The 26,845-nt window shown below is 45.5% G+C and overlaps 1 protein-coding gene across 2 annotated transcripts in view; it reads left to right on the top strand.

The window, feature by feature from the left end:
* Nucleotides 1-12,634: 12,634 nt before the first annotated feature.
* The window catches only part of NNT (nicotinamide nucleotide transhydrogenase), a 265,149-nt gene continuing 250,938 nt past the window's right edge, over nt 12,635-26,845 (top strand). For both annotated transcript variants that reach the window (XM_033931703.1, XM_033931721.1), the window contains exon 1: nt 12,635-12,839. The gene's annotated coding sequence lies outside the window, so the exon portion shown is untranslated. The remainder of the gene's footprint in view (nt 12,840-26,845) is intronic.

The raw sequence follows: 26,845 nt of genomic DNA, 5'->3' as shown, positions 1-26,845 counted from the left end.
GTGACTTATTGCCATGACCTCTAGCAGCAGTACTGCAAGGCAGCTGCTAGGGGTCCATCTGTGTGCACTGGACCACCAGGACTTTAGGTGTGCCCAGAGGGCCTGTCCTCAGAGAATGTATGAGCTATTACCGTGGCTACTGGGCTTGATGGACAATTGGTCTGATCCAGTAAGGCTATTCTTATGTTCTTATTTGTTCTTTTGTACCTTTACATTTATCTTGCTATTCGTTGAGCTGCTTCACAAAATCTGTCCCAGCTCCACCACAATTCAGTTTCCTATAAAACTGAGCCATAGGAAGCACAGGAAATCTCATAGTTTCAGGTCGTGCAGGACTTGAAATTGTGAGACTTCTGAACTTCATGCACTGCGTCTCAAGTTAATAGAGAGCCGCAGAGCTGGGAGATGAGGCAGCTCTGTTAAAAGAAGAAAAAAAGTTTGTGGTTATGAGATTCTAGGAGCCTGGAATTTGTTGAACCCTGCCTTAAGGACAAAACGGTGAAATGACCGAGGGAAAGAAGGTAACCTGCTTGGAGTGAAACTTAAAATCTTAATCAGTTTACTGGGCAGATTGAATGGGCCACTCTGCCAGCTACTATACATCTTACATTTTGGTATTACTAAGGTTCTTTTGCTTTAGGTGATCTGCAGGATATCCTAATATTTTCATCTTCAGACCATCGAAGCACTCCTCTCTAGAGAATTTCAGGTCAGATCTACTGAGTATTCTTCCCATAGTCACAAAATGGGAAAAAAATAATAATTTTAGTATATTTTGCCCTTGATGGGATTGTACACAGTTCATGATCACTTTACTTGTTTCCAGAGGGGTTTGCAAGCCATTTTATATTTGTAAATACATCATAAGGAGGATACTTGGAAAATCTAGATTATAGCCAAACATTTTAGGCACTAAGGTGATAGGAAAGGGGTCCAGGATATTTTATATTGCTTTTATGATTTTAATTTTGATTTCAATGATTTGATTATTGAACATAGTGTTTCTTAACCGCGTAACCATAAGTTCTATGCAGTTTATAAAATATTATAAACTAGAGACAATTTAAGAATGACAGAAAGAAATTATTTAACTAGCAGCATAGACAAATTGATAACCTAGCAGCAGTAACCTAGCAGCAATAACAAAGTGAGAAAAGGCAGAGAGAAAATTATAAACTAAAGACAATTTAAGAATGACAGAAATTATTTAACCAAGTAGTGTAAAAAGAGATAAGTTTTCAGTTGAGTTCTGAAATGTTTATAAGAACAGGCTCCAAGCAATAACAATTTAAATTCTCCGTCATGTGAAGCTGCTTGGAATGCTAAAGTATGGTCCAAAAATTTCTTGCTTTTACAGCCCTGTACTGATGGAAAGATAAACAGGGCATGAGATTTTCTACTATTTTTATACGATGCTAGAGAGAATCTATTAACCAAATAAAAACGGAACGGTACCATACATAACCTTATAGCAAAAGCAACCCAACTTAAACAAAACACGAGCCTCCATTGGCAGCCAATGCAACTTACAATAGAATGGAATCGTATGATCATAGTTTTTAAGACCATAAATCATTCTAACTGCTGTATTCTGAATCAGTATAAGTCTAACCATGTCTTTCTTGGAGATTGTTAAATATACAATATTACAATAATCCAAAAGACTCAGTAATAAAGATTATACCAGAAGTTTAAAAGCAGAAAATTTAAAAAAAGGGTTTTATCCCAGGACAAGCAGGCAGCATATTCTCACTGATGGGTGATGTCGCCGACGGAGCCCCGGTACGGACCACTTTAAAAGTGCATCGCCACTTCAAGACTCTAGAAAGTTTGCGATAGCCTGAACCGTGCATGTGCAAGTGCCTTCCCGCCTGACTTAGGGCGCGTGGTCCCTCAGTTTCTTAGTTTCCGCGGAGCTAAGAAGTCGCGTTTTCAACAGCTGTTGAAAACTTTTTTGTTTCGCTGTCTTCCCTCTCTTGCAACTTCTGACTTTTCAGTCAGTTCTCTTTTCTTATTCTTTTTCTGTTTAAAAAAGAAAAAGAGTTTCTATCTAATTTTGATTTTGTCGTGGCTTATGGATCGCCATAACATTCATTTTTCCTATGGCTGTCTTACCGTTACTGTCCCTCCTGCCGATACTTCTCAACATGGGCAGTTGCTGTGTTCGGGCACTTGTGGTCACCGCCATCCACCACTTCTTGCAGTGTCTGGCACTCGCCCTTGCCGATTTTTGCTTCCACTGCTTTTATTCTTCAGCAGTGCATTCCCACTCCACTTCGGCAGCAGCTCCTGTTCCGCGCCGTCAGGAATCTGGCGCCCACCACATTTCCGACACAGGCTGTACCCGCACCAACCTCATGGATGCCGAGACTGGATCTTCCCATGCTGTCTGCGGTGTTGCACCTCACAGTGGGTAAGCCGACTGCCAACTTTTTCCCTGTTCCCTCTGGCTTTTTGGTCATTAGTAACAGTGAGCCCAAGTCCTGCGACCTCTAGCAACCCCAACTATAGTTCTGCTTCAGTATCAATGAGTGTCTCAATACCGGCATTCTCATCTCCTGAGCGTTTGACCGGCTGTTACGCCAACGGTACCAGTGCTTTCCTTTACTACAGCGAATCACTGAATTGCTGCAAGAGGACTTACGGGAGGAATTTTCGGCTGCTTATCCAGACTCCCATGTTGACATCGACTTGGTACCGGTTCAGTCTGAGCCTTCGACTCCGGTTGTACCTACCCAGGAGTGTCCAGTAGTGGCACTGATTTTGGAACGGGAACCGACATCGACCCTCACGATGACGATTGTCGTCTTCACAGATGTCACCAGAGACCGTTCTCTGGTACTGTCTGCTTCATACTGCCCTGCATTGCTAGAGATTCCGATCTCTAAGGGGTTTCTAAGCTCTCTGATGCCGAGGATTCCTCAGGGGGTAATTTTACTCACTTTTCTTCTCAGACAGCTCCTTTTCCAAATTTCTCAAGAAGATGTCTGAGGATTTACCCATTCCTTTCAAGGCGGATTCTAAAACATCCAAACAATTTTAGCTGCCTTAGATTCTGATTAGCCACCCAAGCAGTTCCTTAAACTTTGACTTACAGTGCTTGTGGCTCCCCATAAATTGGACTCACTATATAGGGTGGTCCCCTTTCCGGATTTTGATGCACCACAGCTCCTTTTTGATTCTCTTCTTCGGAGCCAGTGTCTATGCCTTTGTACCCCCTGGCTAAGAGGGCAGGACTATACATCCGTTTAGCAAATGTCTATACCAGAATGCTATGTTGGCCAACCAATTTTCCTTCTACCTGAAGCATTTGGTAATCCAAGTAGCCACGTTCCAAATATATCTTCTAGACTTCCTTCATCTCCGCAAGTTCATGGTCAGATCAGCATATCACACCCTTTACTTGACCTCTCGTGCGGCAGCTTGTTATGAACCGTTTTGCCTGGCTTCTGTTGTCTGAGACCAACATTAACCACCAGGGCAGGCTAGCAAATGCCCCTAGTTTAGGGGATGCACTCTTGACGCTTCCATGGACACAGCTACTTACAAGTTGTCTATCCACGAGACCAGGTGGGACAATCTGGTCATGCCTAAAAAGATCCCTTTATCATAATATTCTTATTAATGAAGCTTTGCTCCAAACCCTTTGCCTCTGACCCAGTCTCAACCCAGGAGACAAAGGCCACAACAGCAACCATGTCAGCAACAACAAAGACAACAGGCTGCTGCACAAAAATCAACACAGCTTTTTTGACGTGTTTCTCAGGAGCTTAGTCAATAATTCCATTTCACAGACTTTCCTCAGCCATTGGAGGCCTTCTTCAGTTTTCATCAGTCGTTGGGAGCTCATATCATCAGACCTCTGGGTTCTCAACATCATTCGTCAGGGTTACTCTCTCAATTTTCAGACTCTTTCACCAGACAACCTTCCAAGAGAGTCTCCTTTGGACCCTACACAGTCCTCCCTTCTTCTGCAGGAGGTTCAATTCCTTCTCCTGCTGAATGTCATTGAGGAAGTTCCCCTCAATCAGCAGAATCAGGGATTCTACTCCCATTACTTCGTGGTTCCCAAGAAGACCGGAGGACTGAGACCCATCCTGGATCTCAGAGCTCTCAACAAGTTTCTGGTCAAAGAGAAATTCAAGATGCTATCCCACGCCCTGCTTTATCCTCTCCTCAATCAGAACGACTAGCTATGCTCCCTGGATCTCAAGGAAGCCTACCCACATACCCCAATTCATCTGGCTTCCAGAAAGTATCTTCGGTTCCAGATCAATCACTATCATTACCAATACGAGGTACTTCCCTTCGGCCTGGCATCTTCTCCCAGAGAATTCACGAAGTGCCTGATTATAGTGCCGCATCTCTCTATTCACACGGCCTTCATGTCTGTCCTTACCTGGAAGACTGGTTCATCAAGGCTGTATCCTCTCAGGAAGTGGTCTAAACAACATCTTAGACCATTTCTTTTCTTCAGGCTCTAGGATTTGAAGTCAGCTTCCCCAAATCACATCTCATTCCGACTCAATGTCTGCAGTTCATTGAGGCAATTCTGGATATCAGTCTCATGAGAGCATTTCTTCCTCCAGATCGTCTTCAAGCTCTCATCCGTCTCTGTCAGCAACTGCTTCCTATCCAATCCATTTCTGCCAGGCACATGATGGTTCTTCTCGGCCACATGGCTTCCACTGTAACGTCACACCTCTGGCAAGACTCCATCTTCACACTCCTCAGTGGACCCTTGCTTCCTAATAGTCTCAAGTGACAGATCGTCTATCACAACATATATCTGTGACCTCATTTCTTCTGCAGTCGCTTACCTATCTAACCTTTTTTTTAATGGGAACAGATGCTATGCATGTTACACATGCACAATATCTGTCCCATTTGGAAAAAAAAGAAAGAAAAAAAAGCATCTTCCCACTGAAAACGGCAGGAAGAATGCCCCCTCATCACAAGGTCATCACGATGGACGCATCCCCTTAAACCTGGGGGGCTCATATGGACGATCTTCAGACTTAGGGTCTTTGGTCTGCCAGAGAGGGGAAATTTCACATCAATTTCCTTGAACTCAGAGCCATTTTTTATGCCCTCAAGGTTTTTCATCTTCTCTGCCCCCAAGTCGTCCTCCTTTGCACAGACAATCAAGTAGCGATGTACTACATAAACAAGCAAGGAGGCACGGGTTCTCTCCTGTTGTGCCAGGAGGCCCAGAAAATTTGGACTTAGGTGCAGCTCGCAATCTGTTCTTGAAGGCTGTTTACATTCACGGGGAGAAGAATTCCCTACCAGACAACCTAAGCAGAATTCTTCAGCCTCAGGAATGGACTCTCGGCTCTGCAACTCTCCAGTCCATTTTTGCTCAATGTGGCTCTCCTCAAGTGGATTTGTTTGCAGCTCCTCACAATCACCAGTTGCTCCAGTTTTGCTTCAGACTTTACTCTCTTCTTCGTCTGGCAGTAGATGCCTTTCTCCTGGATTGGATGGATCTGTTTCTATATGCATTCCCTCCACTTCCTCTCATATTGCAAACTCTTTTCAAGCTCAAGAGAGAAGCAGCCAAGATGATTCTCATTGCTCCACAGTGACCCAGGCAACATTGGTTCTCCCTTCTACTTCAGCTCAGCTCCAGGGGAACCCATACCTCTTCCAGTATTTTCTACTCTGCTTCCTCAGAATCAGGAATCATTGCTTCATCCCAACCTACATTTGCTACACCTTACAGCTTGGTTTCTCTCGGGCTGAATTCATCTCTATTACATATTTCTCAGCCTGTTTGTCAGATTCTTGATGCATTCAAGAAACCTGCCACTCAGCAATGTTATCAACAAAAGTGGACTCTGTTTTCTTCTGTTGTCTTCTTCATCATCAAGACCCAACTTCCTTGGCAGTGGAGTTGGTGGTGGATTACCTTCTTCATCTCTCTGACTCTGGTATAAAATCTACATCTATCAGAGTCCATCTCAGTTCTATTATTGCTTTTCATATGCTAGTTGACGGAAGACTTCTGACTGTTCATCCTTTGGTCTCCAGATTCATGAAGGGACTTTTCAATGTGAAACCACCTCTCAAGCCTCCACCTGTCGTTTGGGACCTTAATGTAGTTATTTCCAGTTTGAAGCCTCCATTTGAACCAATGGCCACAGTTCATCTCAAGTTTCTTACCTGGAAAGTGGTCTTCCTAATTGCTCTCACCTCTGCCATGAAGGGTCAGTGAGTTACAAACATTAGTAGCAGATCCACCCTTCATAGTTTTTCATCATGACAAGGTGGTTCTTCATACACATCCAAAGTTTTTTGCAAAACTTGTCACTGAATTTCATCTCAATCAGTCGATTGTTCTACCAGTGTTTTTCCCTAAGCCTCATTCTCATGCTGGAGAAACTGCTTTCCATACTTTGGCCTATTACATTGACCAAACAAAGCCACATCGCACATCTCCCGAACTATTCATCTCTTTTAATCCAAACAAGTTGGGCTATCCTGTTTCTAAGAGAACAATTTCTAACTGGCTGGCTGCCTGCATCTCGTTCTGCTATACTCAGACTGGACTGGCACTGGAGAGTCGTGTCACAGCCCACAAAATTAGAGCTATGGCAGCTTCGGTGGCTTTCTTCAGATCTATTCCCATTGAGGAAATCTGTAAAGCTGCCACCTGGTCCTCAGTTCATACTTTCACTTCTTACTCCTGTCTGGAGTCATTCTCCAGACGAGATGGGCACTTTGGCCTATCTGTATTACAAAATTTATTTTCTTAAAGGCCAACCCTCCCACCATCCCATTTCTGTTAGCTTGGAGGTCACCCATCAGTGAGAATATGCTGCCTGCTTGTCCTGGGCTAAAGCACAGTTACTTACCATAATAGGTGTTATCCAGAGACAGCAGGCAGATATTCTCACAACCCACCCACCTCCCCAGGTTGGCTTCTTAGCTGGCTTATCTTAACTGAGGGACTGCGCGCCCTATGTCGGGCAGGAAGGCACTCGCATGTGCAGTTCGGGCTATCGCAAACTTCTAGAGTCTTAAAGTGGCGATGCACTTTAAACCATACCGGGGCTCCGTCAGTGACGTCACCCATCAGTGAAAATATCTGCCTGCTGTCTCTGGATAACACCTGTTACGGTAAGTAACTGTGTGTAATGGCACATAGTTTCCTTAGCGTGTAATAACTCTTATGTACTACTTCTGCGTTCACCAGCACCTCTTTGGAACTTTCCTGTTTTCACTCTACTCACTTTAGTGCATATCTTCATTCTATTTCTTTACCTGAGCCTCTCTCTGCAAAGGTGCTCCACCGTCCATTGCGGAAGGTTTGGTGCTGGGTCTGCAACTACCATTCTCTATCTGCTTCTATAACTCCTTTCTTGCCTATCCACTTTAATAGTTCCTTTCTATCAGGGATTGAGGGGCCGAGTTTTGCTCGGTGGGAAACAAAGGGCATTCACTATCTGTTTCAGTTGGTTGATGATGATGGCAAAATTTTGTCTTTTGCACAGCTGCAGGACGAATTTGATCTCCTACCTACTGATTATTTTGCTTATATGCAAATTCACCATTACATTTCTTCTTTGCTCTCTAGTTCCTTGCAGGCCTCTTGCCATGAGGTACTGTCTACGGCTTTTACCATTGGTTCCCAACTTCCTGTTCCCCTTAAATTTCATCATCGACATTTGAAGGATGAGTCCCCTTTGTTTGACCATTCTAAATTGCAGGATGCTTGGGCCCGAGACCTTGCTGTAGCTTTGCCTGATGATGTTCTTTTGCAGGCTGTCCGAAGGTTGCCTGCCTTTCAAAAATATACCATCTTTTGGGAGCAACACTATAAGTTGGTCTTTCGTTTGTACGTTTCTCCTAAGAGGGCTTATCTCTCTGGATTTTGTGATACTGCGGCCTGTCCTAGATGCCAGGCCCCTGATGCGGGCTTAGGACATATGTTCTGGACTTGTCCTAATATTCAATCTTTTTGGAACGCCATTTTTCATTTTGTAGAGCGCATTTGGAACATTAAAATTCAACGTTCACCTTTGTTCTTATTTGAAGGTTTTCCCCATTATCACCCTCGTATACGGGGGGCTGCTGCTTTTCTTAAGTGGACTGTCCTCGCTGCCTTGAAATGTATCTTGTTGAAATGGCTTGAGGGTGAGGCACCAGATTACTCTATTTGGCGGTGCCGGATGATTACCATCCTGATGTGGGAACGACGAGATATGACGGACTTCACTACTCTCCCAGGGCGCGTTTTTCAATGCACCTGGAAACCTTTTTGGACTACCATGACTCCCTTGGCTCGCAGCCGATTGCTTAACTGTTGATTTCTTGTTAACCAGTATCACTCTGTTACAGTTGGTATGCCTGTATGTTGCACTTGGAAGGAGGACCTGGGGGGGAGGTATGGGGGGACTTGCTTGGGGGGAAGGGTGGTCGCGGGAAAAGGGGAGGAGGGAGTTGTGTGGGGTTTTGTATATAAAAAATTTGAGCTTTTTTGTGCTTCATCTTGTGTATTTCCTTACTTATCTTGTTAAGCTCAATAAAATATATTTGAACATAACCCTTACGTACCACAGCATCTATTTGTTTTTTCATGGTCAGATGCTGATCCAAAATAACTCCCAGTATTTTAATTGTTGGTTGAATTATATACAAGGTAGAATTTATACTAATCGATTGCTCATGAATAATCTTATGTGGCGATACAACAAAGAACTTTGTCTTATCAGGGTTAAGCTTTAGTTTGAAATCCTGCATCCAAGAGTTCATCAATTTCAACACGGACTCAATTTTATGAGAGATATGAGATAATACTATAGCACAAGGTATGACAATTGTGGTATCATCAACATAGCTGAACAGTTCTATACCTAGGTTACTCAAACTGTAACCCAGGGAGTAAAGATATAAATTAAATAATTTGGGTGAAAGTGAGGAACCCTGAGGTACACCACTTGGATTTTTCCAGTTAGAGGAAAACTGATTATTAAACTTAACCTAATATTGTCTGGATTCCAAAAACCCTTTAAACCACAGGAGAACATTACCCTGTAGACCAAAAGCAGTATTTGGAAATGATTTTAATAGGTGAAATTCGCTCATGATTAACTCCACCAAATTCTCTAAGCAACTTCCCTGTTCTCTGAGTTACTTTTCATTGTTATTACTAAAAAAACAAAACAAAACACAATAAGAGATTATTAATATGTCTAACAAAATCACAAATAACCTTAGGTACACTACAAACTGATACGCTTATCCCCAAACATCAAAACCGGACAAGTGTTGACTAAACTATTCATATAATACAATAGGAGCAGTTTTTGCAGTGGCTTTACAGGAGGTTGCTGGCTGCTAGTATAAATGCTACAACTTTTCATTTTCAATCTGAACTAGCTATACCCATTGTTGGTATGGTCTTATAGGTCAGTGGTAGGCAAACTCATTAGTCAAAAGAGCCAAAATCAGCAGTACAATGATTAAGATTTTTTTTGAGAGCCATACTCCGTGCTCGCTTGTGCTACGACGGCTATGTCAACCCGACTGACACCCTACTTGCCCGCACATAGTTGAAATCGATTCATGGCAGAGCCTAGAGAAAAGTTTGTCTCTGTCCCCGTCCCGTGAGCTCTGTCCCCATTCCTGCAAACCACCTGATCCCATCCATACAAGCCTCGAATAGTTTTATACTGAACTTATTATATTAAGTATAAAAAGAAACAATATTCTGTACAATTGTCAATTTATAAATCAGCATCTTCTCCCCACTCTCTTCCCCATTTCCCTTCAGCGTCCTCAGCCCATTCTCTCCACTTCCCTTCAGCGCATGCACATAAAAACAAGCAAGGAATTTTATATCATTTTCATTCTATTCATTCATTCATAGAAATTAAAGTCTAAATAATGCCAGTCACGTAACATAAACATGATTTTACAAAAATAATTCCCTGCACAGTCAAGCTTGCAAGGATTGCTAGATGTCCTTTTAGCAGCTCCCCTCCCTCTCCCTTAACTTCGTGGCCAAGTCAAAATGATCTACCAACAATAAAATTAAAAAAAACACAAAGCACACTTTACGCAGAGAAAATGTTAATTATCATTTATATTCCGCGGGTTTTTCAAAGAGGTCAAGGCAGATGACTTTATGCAATGTCAACCTTAGTAACATCTATACAAAAAATAGACAAATATACTCCCTCCCTTTTTACTAAACCGCGCTAGCGTTTTTTTAGCGCAGGGAGCTGCGCTGAATGCCCCACACTGCTCTCGACGCTTATAGGCTCTGTGCGCTAAAAACTGCTATTGCAGTTTAGTAAAAGGGGCCCATAGTGCAAAATAAAGACAGCATATATAAATTCTCAAAACGGACACATTTTGATCACTAAATTGAAAATAAAATCATTTTTCCTACCTTTGTTTGGTAATTTCATCAGTCTCTGATTGCACTTTATTCTTCTGACTGTGCATCCAATATTTCTTCCCTTCTTTCAGCCTCCTGTATGCTCCTTCTCTTCTAGACCTCATTCCCTCCCCAACTTTTTCTTTCTTTCACCCTGCCCCCTTCTTTCTCTCTCCATGCCCCCTTTCTTTCTGTATGTCTGTCTGTCTCTCTCTCTATCTATCTGTGCCCCATTTCTTTCTTTCTTTGTTTCTCCATGTCTCCTTTCTGTCTTTCTCTCTTCATGCCCCCTTTCTGTCTGTCTCCCGTCTCACTTCTTTCTTTCTGTCTCCCTGCCCCCCCTTCTTTCTTTCTTTTTTTCTCCCTGCCCTCCCCCAAGCCCAAGCCACCGCCACCGGGGAATAGGCTGCCACTGTCGCCATCTGAGAACAGGCTGCTGCCAAGTTTTGAGCTCTCCCTGCTTCCCTTCCCTGCGGGGGCCGACCAACTCTCGCCATCCGCCATCAATTCTAACATTGGAAAGGACGTTCTCGGGCCAGGCTGCGATTGGCTGGCCCAGAACATCCTCTCCGACGTCAGAATTGACATTGGGTGGCGAGAGTTGGTCGGCCCCGCGGGGAAGGGAAGCAGGGAGAGCTCAGAACTCGGTGCCGGCCTGTTCCCTGATGGTGGCGGTGGCAGCCTGTTCCCCAATGGCGGTGGTTTGGGGGGAGGGCAGTGGGAAGGGAAGCAGGTTGGGCACCCCTGCTCTAGACGAGCTGTGAGCTGCACTCAAGTGGCTAAAGAACCGCATGCGGCTCGCGAGCCACAGTTTGCCGACCACTGTTCTAGATGATAACATTTCAGATTCTTAATTCCTGGTAGAAGATCATCCTGCCATGCCGAACCCCCCCCCCCCCCCGGCAAAAGAAAATTGGCAGGAGGGACGTCCTCTCTCTTACCATGGTGACTCCCCCTCCCCCCATGCGACAGCGAAATGACAGGATGGATGTCCACTTCCTCATGCCACCAAAGCCCACTCCTGCACCAGGTGCCCTTCCCAAATGTCCTCTATCCTCCCGTTTCACCCCTGAGAAAAAAGGCAGGAGGAACGCCCATTCCCTTCTCCCACGGAGGGTCCCACAACCCCTCCCAATCCTCCGAACCCTCGTACCTTTTTAGAGAAGTTGGAGCGGTAGGGAAGCTTAGTCAGTCCTGCTTGTAGGCCCGACAGTTCAAAATGGCGGGCCTACAAGCAGGACTGTGAAGCATCATGTGATGCAAGAGGAGGGAGCCTTAGGCACCTGAGCCAGTCAGGGCCTTAGGCCCCTTCTGTATCTTGGGATACAAGGGGGAAGAGTCTAAGTCCCTGATTGACTTAATAGGACCTTTGGCTGCTCCCCTCTGTATCCTGTATTCCAAGATAGAGAGAGGAGCCTAAGGCCCCTCCCTGTGCATCACATGATGCACCGGGGAGGGAAAGGCCCGCTTTTTTGAAATGGGCCTATGAGCAGGGCGGACTGAGCTTCCCTCCTGCTCCAAACTTCTCTAAAAAAGGTACTGGGGGAGTGGGGTTTCAGGGAACATCTGGAAGGAGGGTAGTGGGATGTTTGGGGGCACCTGGTGTGGGAGTGGGCCTTCATTGGCAGGAGGGAGCGGCCATCCCTCCTGCCAATTTTCTTTCGTTGGGTGATGTGGGTTCGGCATGGCAGGAGAAAATGGCATTCCTCCTGCCGTTTTCGCTTGGGGGGGTTCATGGGGCAGGTTATTTGGGGAGAGCCATCATTTGGGGGGAGGGGGTGGTGTGTGCTTTTTTCCCCCCCCCCTTTTTAAATTGGGCAGATATTGTGCATGTATGTCAGGAGGCTGCTTTTGCGGATTCCTCTTTCAGCTGTTCAGGGCTTCCCCTACTAGCTCTGCACATTAGTGAGAGTCACTCTCACAGCGATCATCAGACAGCAGAGTCGGGGATTATGAAGAACATTCACGTGAATCATTTGCATGCAAATTTTTTGTGTATCAATTGCTCTTTCTGAATCAGCTAAAAAATCAGAACCTGCAGACCCACACAGTCTTACCAGTCCTCTTAGTGCATCTAAGCCAAAGTACCTATATGTAATATATAAATTGCTTTGGTTGCTATGCAGAAATACAGTATACTGTATATAGAATTTAATAATAAAATATATTGGAAAGAACAAATTCTAGCTCTTCAAGAAGGAAGACCTAACCTTTCTTGACTCACTGTGTGGTCTCTTCATGTGTAGGAGGATAGCAGGGATTTTTTGACGTTTGAGCCCTCGTGTTGAAGGTGCAGGCACAATGGCAGGCTTCCTGCGTATAGCAGTGACCAGTTGTTCAACTCCCCTCTTCAGCAGTATGGTCTCCCTAAAGTGCAGACTGTGACGACACCATGCCTGCGAAGGTTTCAGACTCATCAAGTACTCTGGTGCCAACAGCCTGTTAAAACCAGGTAAATATTTGTAGCTGTGTCTTCAAAAGCAGTTTTTAAACATTTTAAACCAAGAAACCCCCCCAGATAATATCACTTTTGATTGTCAACTTGGTGGAATAGCAAAAACATTATGAATGTTGATATTTAAAGAAATCAGCTTAATTACTGATACATACCTACTTGTTTGCTTAATTTTTTATTTGCTTAACTTAAAGTGCAAATAATAATTTTTCTTGAATTTACTAGATCTCTCATGTATGGGTTGGATAAGGGGATGGGAAAAAAAACTGGAGGGAGATGGAGAGGGGACAGTAGCAATATGATTGTGGATGGATCCAAACTGACTGGGGATGGGTAGAAATGGGGAACCAGATTATATTCCTGTGCACACCTCTAGTGAGAAGGGGACTGGCTCCTAAACTACTGAACTAACACTTAAGAGTCAAGAAAATTTTCTCAAGGCCTGTCTTGAGGGAGAAGGTGTGTGGCTCACTGGTAGAGCTGCTGCCTCCTGCACCCAGTGCTGCTCCTTGTGACCCTAGGCAAGTCACTCATTCCTCCAGTGCCCACTGTTTTAAATATCAGCTTTGAATACCAAAATCACAAAACGGCAGTATACAAGTCTTCCCATTTCCCTTTCCCATTCCTGTCTTGAAAATGAGCAGATTGGACAATATTCATTGTTATCTAGTTGCCCTTTTCTGAACAAATGGGTGTTATCCCTTTCTACAGACAGTGGTAGAGAAAAAACTGGTCAGTGAACCCACCAATATAACCTACTGGTGCTCAGTGAAATCTCCTGTATTTTCTCTACTAGCAGATGGTAGGTTGTTAGACTGGTGCTCCTGGTCCCTAGCCTGCCTCCTTGCTCTGCTGGCCATGGTTGTACAGGAAGGTTGAACCTAACAGTCACTCCCAGGTTACCCAGTTCTCAGAGATTGGACCTTGATATGCCAATTGAGCACCATCTCTTTGGAAGACACAGATTCTGGATGTCTTATCTTTTGCAGCAGAGAATACATTGAATTCCATTAAAGTTCATGTGGCTGCCCTTTTCTGTTTTCGTGGCAGAGTGAAAGGCCTCTCCCTAGCAGCACATGGGAGAAGGGACTTTTGAAGATGGTCTCTTATTTGTTGCCTCAGATGTGCCTTTTGTATCCTTACTGAGACCTGAATTTGATCTTTGGCATTCTGTCTGGGGCTCCCTTCAAGTTCTTGTGATGCATCTTAATTAAGGACCTTAACCCTCATGGTGTTTTTCCTTGTAGTGATCATTTTATTATCCCAGGACAAGCAGACAGGTATTCTCACATATGAGTGACGTCATCGACGATGCCCAGATGCGGACGCCTCACAAGCAGACTTGCTTGAAGAAACTCAAAGTTTTGAGTCGCCTGCACCGCGCATGCGTAAGTGTCTTCCCGCCCAGCACAGGGTGCGTCTCCTCAGTTCTCAGTTTTCCGAGGAGCCGAGAAGTCTGTCTTTGACTCTGCGTTTAACTTCGTTCCTTTGTGCCTTCTCTCAACTGCGGTTTGTGTTTTTTTTCCTCACGAATCGCTGTTTTTAGTTTATTTCTTTTATTTTAGTTATAAAAAAAAAATTTTCTTCTTCCATTCGTTTTCTGGGAGAGGCCGCTCAGCTGCAGCCCGAGGGCTTCGATTTTGCGGCGGCTATTTTTCCTTCTATGTCCCGGCCTGCAACGGGCTTCAAGAGGTGTAGCAAGTGTCAGCGTGCAATCTCTCTTACGGACCCTCACGGACGCTGCCTCAAGTGCCTTGGGCCGAAACATCATCCTAGGTCATGCCTGCCTTGCCAAACACTTCAGCCTCGTGCTTTCAAGCATTTTGGTGGACAAGCTCTTCGAGATGGAGTTTTCTACTGATCCCTTGACTTCGAAGGCGTCTTCGGCCTTGACTCCCACCGAGGCTCCTTCTGCGCCTACTGCTTCCACCTCGAGCCTCATCAGACCTTCGCCGTTTGCAGCGGCTCTTGCTTCGACGTCATCTGCTGTATCTTCCCCTGTTTCCTCAGGTCAGATAGCTCTGCAGTCAGTTCCGCTGGTGGTGATTAAAGTGTCTAAGACTCTCAAGTCGAAGCAAACTCAAACTACCTTGAAGGAACCTCCAGCCAAAGCAGGTGGTCCGGTTTCAGACGCGGATCCATCCTTGCCGGCTTCTTTCCAGACCATGTTAGATAAGCAGTTTATTCAGTTCCTTACTAACATGGGACCCAAACTGCTTCCTCTTAGCCAGCCTGGGCATTCAGCAGACTCCTGTGAGGTCGAGCCGCTTCCTTTGCCCCAGTCTGAACTTACACACTCTTTGCAGGGAGCAGAGTCTCTGCAAGTGTCTGGTCTGGCGTCCAAGCACGAAAAGCAAGGAGCAGATTCTTTGCGGGTGCCTCGACGGGAATCCTCATACTATACAAGGAGCAGAGTCTTTGGGAGTGCATCGAGGTTCCTCCACCAAGCCTGTGGAGTTTCGATCTACAGCCTCTAGTCCTATTCATCCGATTGCATCGGCTGCTCTTGTCTCCGAGGCGAAGTCTCCTCAATCCTCGAGATCTGGTTCCAGACACAGTTCTCATCGACGTTCGAGGCCTTCCTCGAGGCATCATTCCAGGCATAGTTCGTCTTCTCAAGACAGACCATCTTCCTCTAAGCCTCGACCAGACCACCGACGCCTCGTTCGAGGTCTCCGATGCCGGACCTCGAGGATATTCTGGTATCGATTGCCTCATCCAAGTCACCAGGTTCCTTTGATGCCGAAGCTTCATCTTCGACTCATGCTGCCTCGACGTCCTCGAGTCCTTCTCGAGTCAAATCATTGGCAGACCAGCTATTTTTCTCATCTTTCCTTCGTTAGATGGCTGTAGACTTGAATCTTCAATTAGATACTGGCTCAAAATACTCTAAGGAGTATCTAGAAGTCATGCATCTTCCTCAACCTCTGGCATAGTCTCTTAAGCTTCCACTTCATAAGCTTTTGAATCAGACTTTTGGTCGATGCATGGAGACACCTTTTTCCATACCAGCTGTTCCAGGAAAATTGGACTCTAGGTATAAAACTGTGCATCGCAAAGGATTTGACAACACTCATTTATCTCATCAATCCCTGCTTGTCGAGTCCTCCTTAAAGAGGTCCCATCCTTCCAAAGTTTATGCCACCGTTCCTCCTGGAAGGGAAGAGAAGACTATGGACAAATTCGGACGTCGCATCTATCAAAATGCTATGAAGTCCTCAATTATAATTTTCAATTCATGACTTATTTTGAATTTCTGATTTCTTTATTGCCAAAGTTCTTGCATTATTTGGATACTCAAATGCACTTTGAATTTCAAGTAGTTATTGCTGCTTTGTCTCAACTCCGTTGCATCTCCTCCAGTCATCTTATGATGCATTTGAGTTGTCTGCTCGAGCAGCTGCTTGTTCTGTGGCTATGCGTCGTCTTGCCTGGCTTCGTACCATCGATATGGATCCTAATCTTCAAGACCGCTTAGTTAACATTCCTTGTGAGGGCAATGACCTCTAATGAATCTATCGAGGCAGCCACCAAGAAATTGTCTGACCATGAGAAATCTTTTGCTTCAATTGTCAGACCTAAGCCAAAGCCAGTTCCTGCCAAGCCTGCATGCCCTGCTCTTATCTACCAACGGCGTTATGCTCCAAAGCTGACTCTTTACACTCGCCCTCCTGTTAAGAAGCAGCAACCTCAGAAGCAGCAAAAACCCCAACCTTCTGCTGCACCTAAGGCTTCTCGGCCTTTTTTGACTGTTTAAAACAGAGCATAACCTCCACTGTTATGACTCTTGTCTCATTTTCCCCTATAGGAAGTCGTCTCCATCATTTTTACGACTGATGGATGTTAATTACCTCCGACCTCTGAGTGCTTACCATCCTCAGAGAAGGATACTCTCTTCATTTCACTCAGGTTCCACCAGAGCTTCCTCCAAGAGAGTATCCTTCCAATCCATCCCAGACCGCCCTTCTTCAGGAAGCTCAAGCTCTGCTTCGTCTTCATACCATTGAACCAGTTCCCTTGGAGCAACAAAACAGGGGGTTTTACTCCTGTTACTTCCTTGTTCCGAAGAAGACGGGCGATCTGCGACCCATTTTGGATCTGAAGGCTCTCAACAAATTTCTAGTCAAAGAAAAGTTTTGAATGTTGTCCCTGGCATCCCTTTATCCCCTTCTCGAGCAGAACGACTGGTTATGCTCTCTGCATCTCAAGGAGGCCTACACTCATATTCCCATTCATCTGGCCTCCCATCAGTACCTCAGATTTCGGGTGGGGAATCTGCATTAGTAATACAGAGTACTACCATTCGGCCTGGCCTCGTCTCCCAGAGTGTTTACCAAGTGCCTGGTAGTGGTAGCAGCAGCTCTAAGGAATCATGTTCTTCAGGTGTTTCCCTACCTCGACGACTGGCTCATCAAGAATTCCACGTCTCAAGGGGTTATTGAAGCAACCCAACAGACTACCTGGTTCCTCCAAAGTTTGGGATTCGAGATCAATTTTTCCAAATCTCAGCTTCCACCCTCACAGACTCTACAATTCATTGGAGCTGTTCTGGACACTGTCCAACTCAGAGCATTCCTTCCACAACATTGTCTGGAAGCTCTATTTCAACTCTGTCATATAGTGTCTTCCCGATCTTCCATCTCAGCGAGACACATGATGATGCTCCTAGGTCACATGGCCTCCACAGTACACATGACTCTTTTTTGCCAGACTTCACCTCAGGTTTGCGATCCTCTTTCTCGACACTTAAGTCACTCCTTCTTTGAAGCAGTCTCTCTGTTGGTAGATGCTCTCTTCCAATCTTTCCAGAGGCTTGCTTTTTCAAACGCTCCCTCATCAGAAGGTCCTCATGACAGACTCTTCGACCTACACTTGGGGCGCTCATCTCAATGGTCTCCATACTCAAGGCCTCTGGCCTATACGGATCGTCAGTGTCATATCAATCAGTTGGAACTCAGAACGATCCTCAAAGCTCTCCATGCTTTTCAACATCTACTTCATGACACAGTAGTCCTCGTTTGGATGGACAATCAAGTCGCCATGTATTATGTCAACAAACAGGGAGGGACGGGATCTGCCTCCCTTTGTCAAGAAGCTCTGGAGGTTTGGGACTGGGCAATCCGCCACAATACCTTCCTCAAAGCTGTCTACATTCAAGGGGCAAAGAATTGCTTGGCGGACAACTTGAGTCGCCTACTGCAACCTCACGAATGGACTCTCCATTCCTCGCCTCTTCATCACATTTTTTCACAGTGGGTAACGCCACAGATAGACCTCTTTGCAGCTCCCCACAACCACAAACTGCCTCAGTTCTGCTCCAGGATATACTCTCCTCACCGCCTTGAGGCAGATGCATTTCTTCTGGAATGGACAAATCTTTTCCTCTACGCATTTCTTCCATTCCTTCTCATTCTCAAGACTCTGATAAAATTGAAGAATGATCATGCCACCATGATTCTAATCGCTTCTCGGTGGCCGAGACAACCCTGGTACTCCCTTCTACTTCAACTCAACAGCAGGAAGCCATACCTTCTACCAGTTTTTCCTTCTCTGCTTACACAGAGTCAAGGATCTCTGCTTCATCCCAACCTGCAGTCTCTATACCTGACAGGCTGGTACCTCTCAACATAACCCCTCTTCAGTTTTCTCAATCTGTAAGAGATGTTTTAGAAGCTTCCAGAAAGCTTACCACTAGACAGTGCTATCACCAAAAATGGACTAGATTTTCTACATGGTGTTTTTCTCATCATAAGGAGCCTCAACATTTCTCCTTATCTTCTCTTTTGGACTATCTTTTGCACTTATCTAATTCTGTCCTCAAGTCTACATCTATCTGAGTCCATCTCAGTGCAATTGCGGCTTTCCATCAGCCTATTGAAGGGAAACCCCTCTCTGCTCATCTGGTGGTTTCCAGATTCATGAAAGGACTTTTCAGTGTCAAACCTTCTCTCAAACCGCCTCAATGTTGTCCTTACTCAACTCATGAAGCCTCCATTTGAACCAATTGATAAGGCTCATCTGAAGTATCTCCCTTGGAAAGTGGTGTTTCTCATTGCCCTCACTTCTGCTCGATGAATCAGTGAGCTGCAAGCTTTAGTTACTGACCCACCATTCACGGTGTCCCATCATGACACAGTTGTTCTTCGTACTCATCCAAAATTCCTACCTAAAGTGGTCTCAGAATTTCATCTCAACCAATCCATCGTACTTCCAGTGTTTTTTCCAAAGCCTCATTCTCACCCTGGAGAATCAGCTCTTCATACTCTGGACTGTAAACGTGCTTTGGCCTTCTACTTGGAACGCACCAAACCACACAGAATTGCTCCTTAACTTTTTGTTTCCTTTGACTCAAATAAGTTGGGACATCTTATTTCTAAGCGTACCATCTCCAATTGGATGGCGGCTTGCATCTCTTTCTGCTATGCCCAGGCTGGATTCCCTCTTCACAGTAAAGTCACAGCCCATAAGGTCAGAGTAATGACAGCTTCTGTAGCTTTCCTCAGATCTACACCTATTGAGGAAATTTGTAAAGCTGCCACTTGGTCCTCGGTTCATACCTTCACTTCTCATTATTGTCTGGACACTTTCTCCAGACGGGATGGACAGTTTGGCCAAACAGTATTGCAAAATTTATTCTCCTATGTTGCCAACTCTCCTGCCATCCCATTAGGGTTAGCTTGGAGGTCACCCACTTGTGAGAATACTGCCTGCTTGTCCTGGGATAAAGCACAGTTATTTACCGTAACAGGTGTTATCCAGGGACACCAGGCAGCATCCCACCCACCTCCCCTGGGTTGGCTTCTCTGCTAGCTATCTGAACTGAGGAGATGCGCCTGATGTTGGGCGGTAAGGCACTCACGCATGCGCGGTGTGGGCGACTCGAAACTTCGAGTTTCTTCAAGCAAGTCTGCTTGTGAGGCGTCCGGATCGGGGCTCCGTGGGATCACGTCACCCACTTGTGAGAATAGCTGCCTGCTGTCCCTGGATAACACCTGTTACGGTAAGTAACTGTGCTTTACATGCACAATATCTGCCCCATTAAAAATAAATGAAAAAAGCACCCCCTGCCGATGAAGGCCCTCCCTGAGAAACCAGCACCGGGGACTGATACCCCTCCGTGCCAGCGAAAATTAGCTGGAGGGAAACCTACTCCCTCTTGCCAATGAAGGCCTCCCCCGCACCAGGCAGTACCCCTTAAGGGGGCGGGGCCTTAGGCATCTGAGCCAATCAGGGACTTATGCCACTCTCATGCATCAGATGATACACCGAGGAAGGAGAAGGCCTGCCATTTTGGATTAGCGGGTCTCAGAGCTGAAGGGACCAAGCCTCCCTCCTGCTGTCTTCACACAAAGGTACTGGTGGGGTTGGAGGGTCCAGGGGAGCATTAGGGGGAGGGGAGTGGGTAGCCTTCCTTTTTTGGGGGGGAGTGTAGGGGATGGTTCGGGTGCAGGGTAATCTCCATTGGCAGGAGGGAGTGGGTATCTTTCCTGCCAATTTCTTCTCCTGTGGGTGTGGGGGTATGTGTTACAAAGTGATTTTCTTGTTGCTCTAACAGTTATATACTAGAGATTTCCCTGAATACCAGCAGGTGGGTTCACTGGAAAAGCCCCAGTTTTTTTTCTCTATCTCTATTTACTGGTAGGATGGAATAACATTAACTTGTTCAGAAGGGTGCAGCTGACCAAAAGAAATAAATTATCAGGTAGGGCACAGTTTTACTTGCTTGAAAAGCACCAGAAAATCCAAGCTTAAGCAGTTCTTACAATTCAGAAAAACTATGAATCAAGCACACAGACTTACTGTTCTAAAACTGCTTTTGTTGATGGCAACTTATTTTTTTTTCTATTCAGTACAAATACTAAGGGAAAGTGTGGTGCAATGCCTAGACCTGCTCAAAAAATTCGCCTTCATTTACCCTTCACACTGTCATTCAGAGTTAAAACGTTCATATCACCAAGAAGGCAGGATCAGTTATTTAATGATCAACTAATATGCTTATTATCTACCTTTTATTGTCAACAAACATGCATGCTCATGATTTTTGCATGTCACCTTTTACGTAGCTGTGCCAAAAACCACTTTATTTCAGACAGATGCCACTTAAAAGTGCATTGTCCTAGTCTGAGATAGTAACAGAACTTACAAATAAATATAACTTAAACCTATTTATTTGCATAATAATATAGTTAGAACAGAGGGGTTTCAAACAGGATACTGACCTTTGGTCTGTCCCAGTATGGCAATTCTTATGTTCTTAAGCTGGGAGATGCTAAAGCTTTTCTGGAGGTCCTATCTACTCCTTCTGGAGAGGATCAATGAAAGGATATCGAGACTAAAGATTATCATTGCTAGAAACTGGCTGAAGAATATTAACTGCCTTCAATCAAGACATAATCTCCATCAAGCCCAGTAGCCCATTCTTACAGCCAGCCCAGGTCACTAGTACCTGGACAAAACCCAAGGAGTAGCAATATTCCATGCTACCGATCCAGGGCAAGCAGTGGCTTCCCCTATGTCTTTATCAATAACAAAATATGGACTTCCTCCAGGAAATTGTCCAAACCTTGCTTAAAACCAGCTACACTATCTGTTCTTTCCACAACATCTGGCAACGCATTCCAGAGCTTAACTATTCTCGAAGTGAAATTTTTTTTCCTCCTATTGGTTTTAAAAGTATTTCCCTTTAACTTCATCAAGTGTCCCCCTAGTCTTTGTAATTTTTGACAAAATGAAAAATCGATCCACTTGTACCTGTTCTACTCCACTCAGGATTTTGTAGACTTCAATCATATCTCCCCTCAGCCGTCTTTTCCAAACTGAAGAGCCCTAACCTTTTTAGTCTTTCCTCATACGAGAGGAGTTCATCCCCTTTTCATCTTGGTTGCTGGTAAAGAAGGGGAGGCTGGCTTTCAAAGCTATTTCATCCTTCTACATTGTCTGTGGAGAACAGTCATCTTTCGCTCTTTGAGCGCATTGATCTAGAGGGGTTGCCTCCTCTTGAGCTGAATCTAGAACAATTCTACCGGATGAAATTTGTTGAGTGGCGACTTGGTAGTCCCTTCACACTTTCACCAAATTTTATAGGATGGATGTGGTGGTACAGGGAGGACTCCTCTTTTGGAGCCTTGGTTTTGCGAGCAGGTTTATCTCTCCCACCTGGGGTTTCGGGGGCTACTTAGGTACACCCTTTGGTTCAGCATACCATCCATATTGAATTGGAAAAAGAAATTAGGTTCTTACCTTGATAATATCATTTCCAGTAGATAGGGATGGTATGCGTTGTTGATGCGCCTGCCTGGATTGTCTGCTGACTTAGGTCTGCATCTCTACTTTCTGCCAGTTAATGTAACATCTTTACTGAAGCTCATGCAATTTGCTCAGAATTGACTCCCCATTCATTCGTAGTGGTATAGGAATTATATATTGAATGTACCGTATATACTTGAATATAAGTTGATCCAAATATAAGTCAGGACCTCCATTTTTCCCCCCAAAAAGGAGGAAAAATAGTTTACTTGAATATAAGATAGGGGCTTAATATTCACGTGCCCTCCCCTGCCAGACTCTGCTCCCAGTCCCACTCCCTACCAGACTCTGCACCCAGCCTCCTTCCCTCTGTGCCCTGCCAGGCTCTTCACCCAGGCCCCTTCTCTCCCTGCTAGGCTCTGTACCCTGTGCCATCTCCCTCCAGATGCTTTGAAGGCCTTCACCGGGCCTGCCAAGGGACCCGGTGGTCCAATGGTGGGCTGGGATATGAGGGATCCCCCGTCAAATGTTCTAGCCAAATTTAAAAAACAAACTCATGCCCCCCCTCCCCTCCCCGACTCCTCGGCGGCCTTGTGGTGGACAGGACAAGAGGAATCCCTCATGTCCCAGCCCACTGCTGGACTATCGGGTCTTGTGGCAGGCCCTATGGAGGCCTGCAATAGGTCTGGTAGGGAGGCAGGTAGGCGATGGCCCGAATATAAGCCAAAATCCCCCCAAATCTCTGCTTATATTCGAGTATATATGGTATATAGTTCTATGGGGGTTTTTCCCTGAGTTCTACAGCCATAACTTATTAGTGTTAAGGGTTGTTAACTTTGTTCCCTTCCTTTCCTGGTCATGTCTGTGAGAATTGTGTTCTTTGGTATGAGCAGATCAAGTTCCTGTTTGGGGGGGCGGGGGAGATTGTCTCCCCATTCTCCTTCTCCTGTTGAGCTGTCGTCACTTTGAAATTATCTGACTGGGAGCAGCAGGGAGAAGGAGGCATGCTGAAAATGATGATCAGTATCTCCTGCAGTGGACTCGCGGGAGTGGATGGAAGACCCTTGGTTCAGCATACCATCCCTATCTACTGGAAAAGATATTTTGAAAGTAAGAACATACCGTATTTTATCCCAGGAAAAGTAGGCAGCCTATTCTCAACATGTGGGTGACGTCATCCATGGAGCCCCGATGTGGACAGCTTTGCAAGCCGATTTGCTTGCAGAACTTAGAAAGTTCACGACTGCCGCACCACGCATGCGCAAGTGCCTTCCCACCCAATGAAGGGTGCGCGTCTCCTCAGTTTTCCTCAGAGCCAAGAAGTTGTGTTTTCGACACTCTGCACTAGTCTCAGTTCTAAACTTCGTGCCTTCTCTCTCCGCAGCTTGTGTTTGTCATTTTTCAGGGTCGCTGTGTTTTTTTGTTGTGCGTTTAAAAAAAAAAGACTTTACTTATATTTCTTTTGTCACAGTGGGGCCTGCTTTGCGGCCTCTGCCGGCGGGTTTCGATTTTGCTGAAGCCATCTTTCCGTCTATGTCCAGACCGGTCACAGGCTTCAAGAAGTGTAGACGTTGCCAGTGCGTGATCTCCCTCACTGACCCACATAGGTGGTGTATTCAGTGTTTGGGACCTGACCATCGTCCGGAGTTGTATACTCGCTGTGCTATCCTTCAACCTCGAGCCCGCAAGTGTCGTCGAGTTCAAGTGGAGAAACTCTTTGGCGGTATGGATCCCCTTGCCCCGGTCTCGACCTCATAGTCGGTCAAGCTTACAGGGGTTCTGCCTTCTGCCTTGACCTCGGCCTCGTCTTTGATCAAGCCTGTCTCCTTTGGTGCGTCCTCGTCCTCGAGAAAATCTGCTAAGTCTTCTCCTGACGAGACGCTTGCCTCACTGCCTTCCTCAGGTCAGATGCCAGCAGTAGTTATCAAGCTGCCTAAGAAGCATATCTCCAAGTCGAGGAGTCATTCTTACTCTTCTTCCTCAGAGACTGTTGCTGCACCAAAAGTACCAGATCCTCCAGTCTCGGAGTCATGTTTAGAAGCTCTGATCCAGATCATTTTGGATCGTCAGGCAATATCCTTGCCAAACATACTTCTGCCTCGACTCTGGTTCCTGTAGTCCAGCCTGAGCACTCAGCAATAACACCTGGAGTTGAGTCTTTGGCTGATCCTCGAGCTCAATCTCCTCACTCTATACAAAGAGTCGAATCCTTGGAAGAGCCATGAGAGGTTTCCATACTCTGTATGCAACGAGTTGATTCTTTGTGAGTGTCTCGTCTGGAGCATAAGCACGCTATTCAAGGAGCCGAGTCCTTGTCAGTGCTTCGACATGCCTCGACACCAGTAGTTCAGTCTCTGGTGGTGTCTCGATCTCCAGCCTCCAGCCCTCATTCCTCACATAAGGCATTGCCCTTCCCGAGGCATAGGGCAAAGACTCCTCGACTTTCTTCTTAGCGAGACCTGCCTGGTTCGAGGCACAGTTCTCTACACCAGTCGAGGCATCCATCGAGGCACAGATCCTCTTCTCAAGATACGCCTTGTCTTTCTACAAATCGAGGCTATTCGAGGCTTTCTACTCCGAAGTCGAGGACGCCTCCTCCATCTGCTTTTCCTGTGAGGGATTCTTCTCCCAATGAGTCGTCTATATTTGCATATTCAGGACTCAGGTGTGAGTACTCCAGGGAAGCTTCGCCCTCGTTCTCTGCTCTTCGAGACCTTTTGAGGTTACTTTCCCCTTGAGCTCAGCCTACCTTGGAACATATATCCTTCTCTTCTTTTCTACGTCAAATGAGTAAGGAACTTAAGATTAATTTGGGCTCTGATTCCAAATATACTACTGAGTATTTAGAAGAGATGGGCATGTCTCGACCTCCTGCGGCGTCTCTTAAAATACCCATTAATAGACTTCTTTCTCAAACTTTCAAGAGGAACCTTGAAACACCTTATTCCATTCCTGCTGTTTCAAGCAAGATGGAATCACGTTACAGAATGGTTCATTGCAAGGGCTTCGAGAAGTCTCAATTATCACATCAGTCCCTTCTCATGGAGTCCTCTTTGAAAAGGAACAACCCTTCCAAGGTTTATGTCACTTTCCCACCTGGAAGAGAAGGCAGGACCATGGACAAGTTTGGTCGCCGTTTGTATCAGAATTCTCTGATGGCAACCAGGGGTTTGAATTATAATTTTATCTTCATTTCTTATTTCAAGCATTTGGTGGACACATTGCCTGCATATTTCAAGTATGTTCTTCAACACCGTCTTACAGGTTTTCAGAATACCATTATTACTCTAAATCAACTCTGTATGCATCTCCTTCAATCTTCCTATGATGCATTTGCACTTTCCTCGAGGGTCATCACCTTCTCAGTGGCTATGCGCCAGCTTGCCTGGCTTCGCACTGTAGACATGGACCCTAATCTACAGGATCGCCTTGCCAACATTCCTTGTCAAGGCGATGACTCCATCGAGGAGGCCACTAAGAAGTTGTCTGAACATGAGAAATCATTTGCTTCCATCATTTGTCCTAAGCCTTCCACCTCTAAGGGTTTCAGGCCTCTACCATCTTACCAGCGGTGTTTCCCACAGAGGGCAGCTCCTTATACCAGGGCGCCTCCTAAGAAACAACCACAGCAACAGAGGCAGCAGAAACCTTAGACTTCTGCTGCGCCTAAGGTCTCTCAACCTTTTCGACCATCTAATACAGAGCATAACCTCCATCGTTCTGCCTCTGTCCTCTCCCCTTCCCATTGGAGGTCGACTCCATCTTTTTTTACCAGCACTGGGAGATCATTACATCAGACCTCTGGGTGCTGTCCATCATCAGGGAAGCATACTCTCTTAATTTCATCCAAGTTCCTCCAGATCTGCCTCCAAGAGAGTATCCTTCCAATCCATCCCAGACTGCCCTTCTTCTTCAAGAAGCTCAAGCTCTGCTTCATCTCCGTGCCATCGAGGAGGTTCCGCTGGAATAGCAGAGCAGGGGTTTTTACTCCCATTACTTCCTAGTTCCAAAGAAGACGGACGATCTGTGACCCATTTTGGATCTCGGAGCCCTCAACAAATTTGTTGTCGGGGAGAAATTTTAAATGCTGTCTCTAGCATCATTATATCCCCTTCTAGATCAGAACGATTGGTTATGTTCTCTAGATCTCAAAGAGACTTACACTCACATTCCCATTCATCCAGCCTCTCGACAGTTCCTCAGATTGCGGGTGGGAAATCTGTATTTACAATACAGAGTGCTAGCCTTCATCCTGGTATCATCTCCAAAAGTGTTAACCAAGTGCCTAGTTGTAGTAGCAGCAGCTATGCGGAACCATGGGCTCCAGGTATTCCCATACCTGGACGACTGGCTCATCAAAGATTCAACATCTCAAGGGGTTATTGTAGCAACCTTACGGACTTCGTGGTTCCTTCAAAGTTTGGGGTTCGAAATCAACTTTCCCAAATCCCAGCTACAGCCCTCTCAGACTTTACAGTTCATTGGAGCTGTCCTGGACATTGTCCGACTCGGAGCATTCCTTCCTCAACAATGTCAGGATGCTCTCATTCGTCTCTGCCACAAGATGTTTTCCTTGGCTACAATTTCAGCAAGACACATGATGGTTCTTCTAGGTCACATGCCTCTACAGTTCACGTAACTCCTTTTGCCAGACTTCACCTCAGAATTCCTCAGTGGAGCCTGGCATCTCAGTGGGTGCAGGCTTGCGACCCACTCTCTCAACACATTAAAGTAACTCCTTCATTGAGACAGTCTCT

This window comes from Geotrypetes seraphini, chromosome 1 (genome assembly GCF_902459505.1).
Source record: "Geotrypetes seraphini chromosome 1, aGeoSer1.1, whole genome shotgun sequence".
Classification (NCBI taxonomy): domain Eukaryota; kingdom Metazoa; phylum Chordata; class Amphibia; order Gymnophiona; family Dermophiidae; genus Geotrypetes; species Geotrypetes seraphini.
This window is presented reverse-complemented; position numbering and strand designations above follow the sequence as displayed.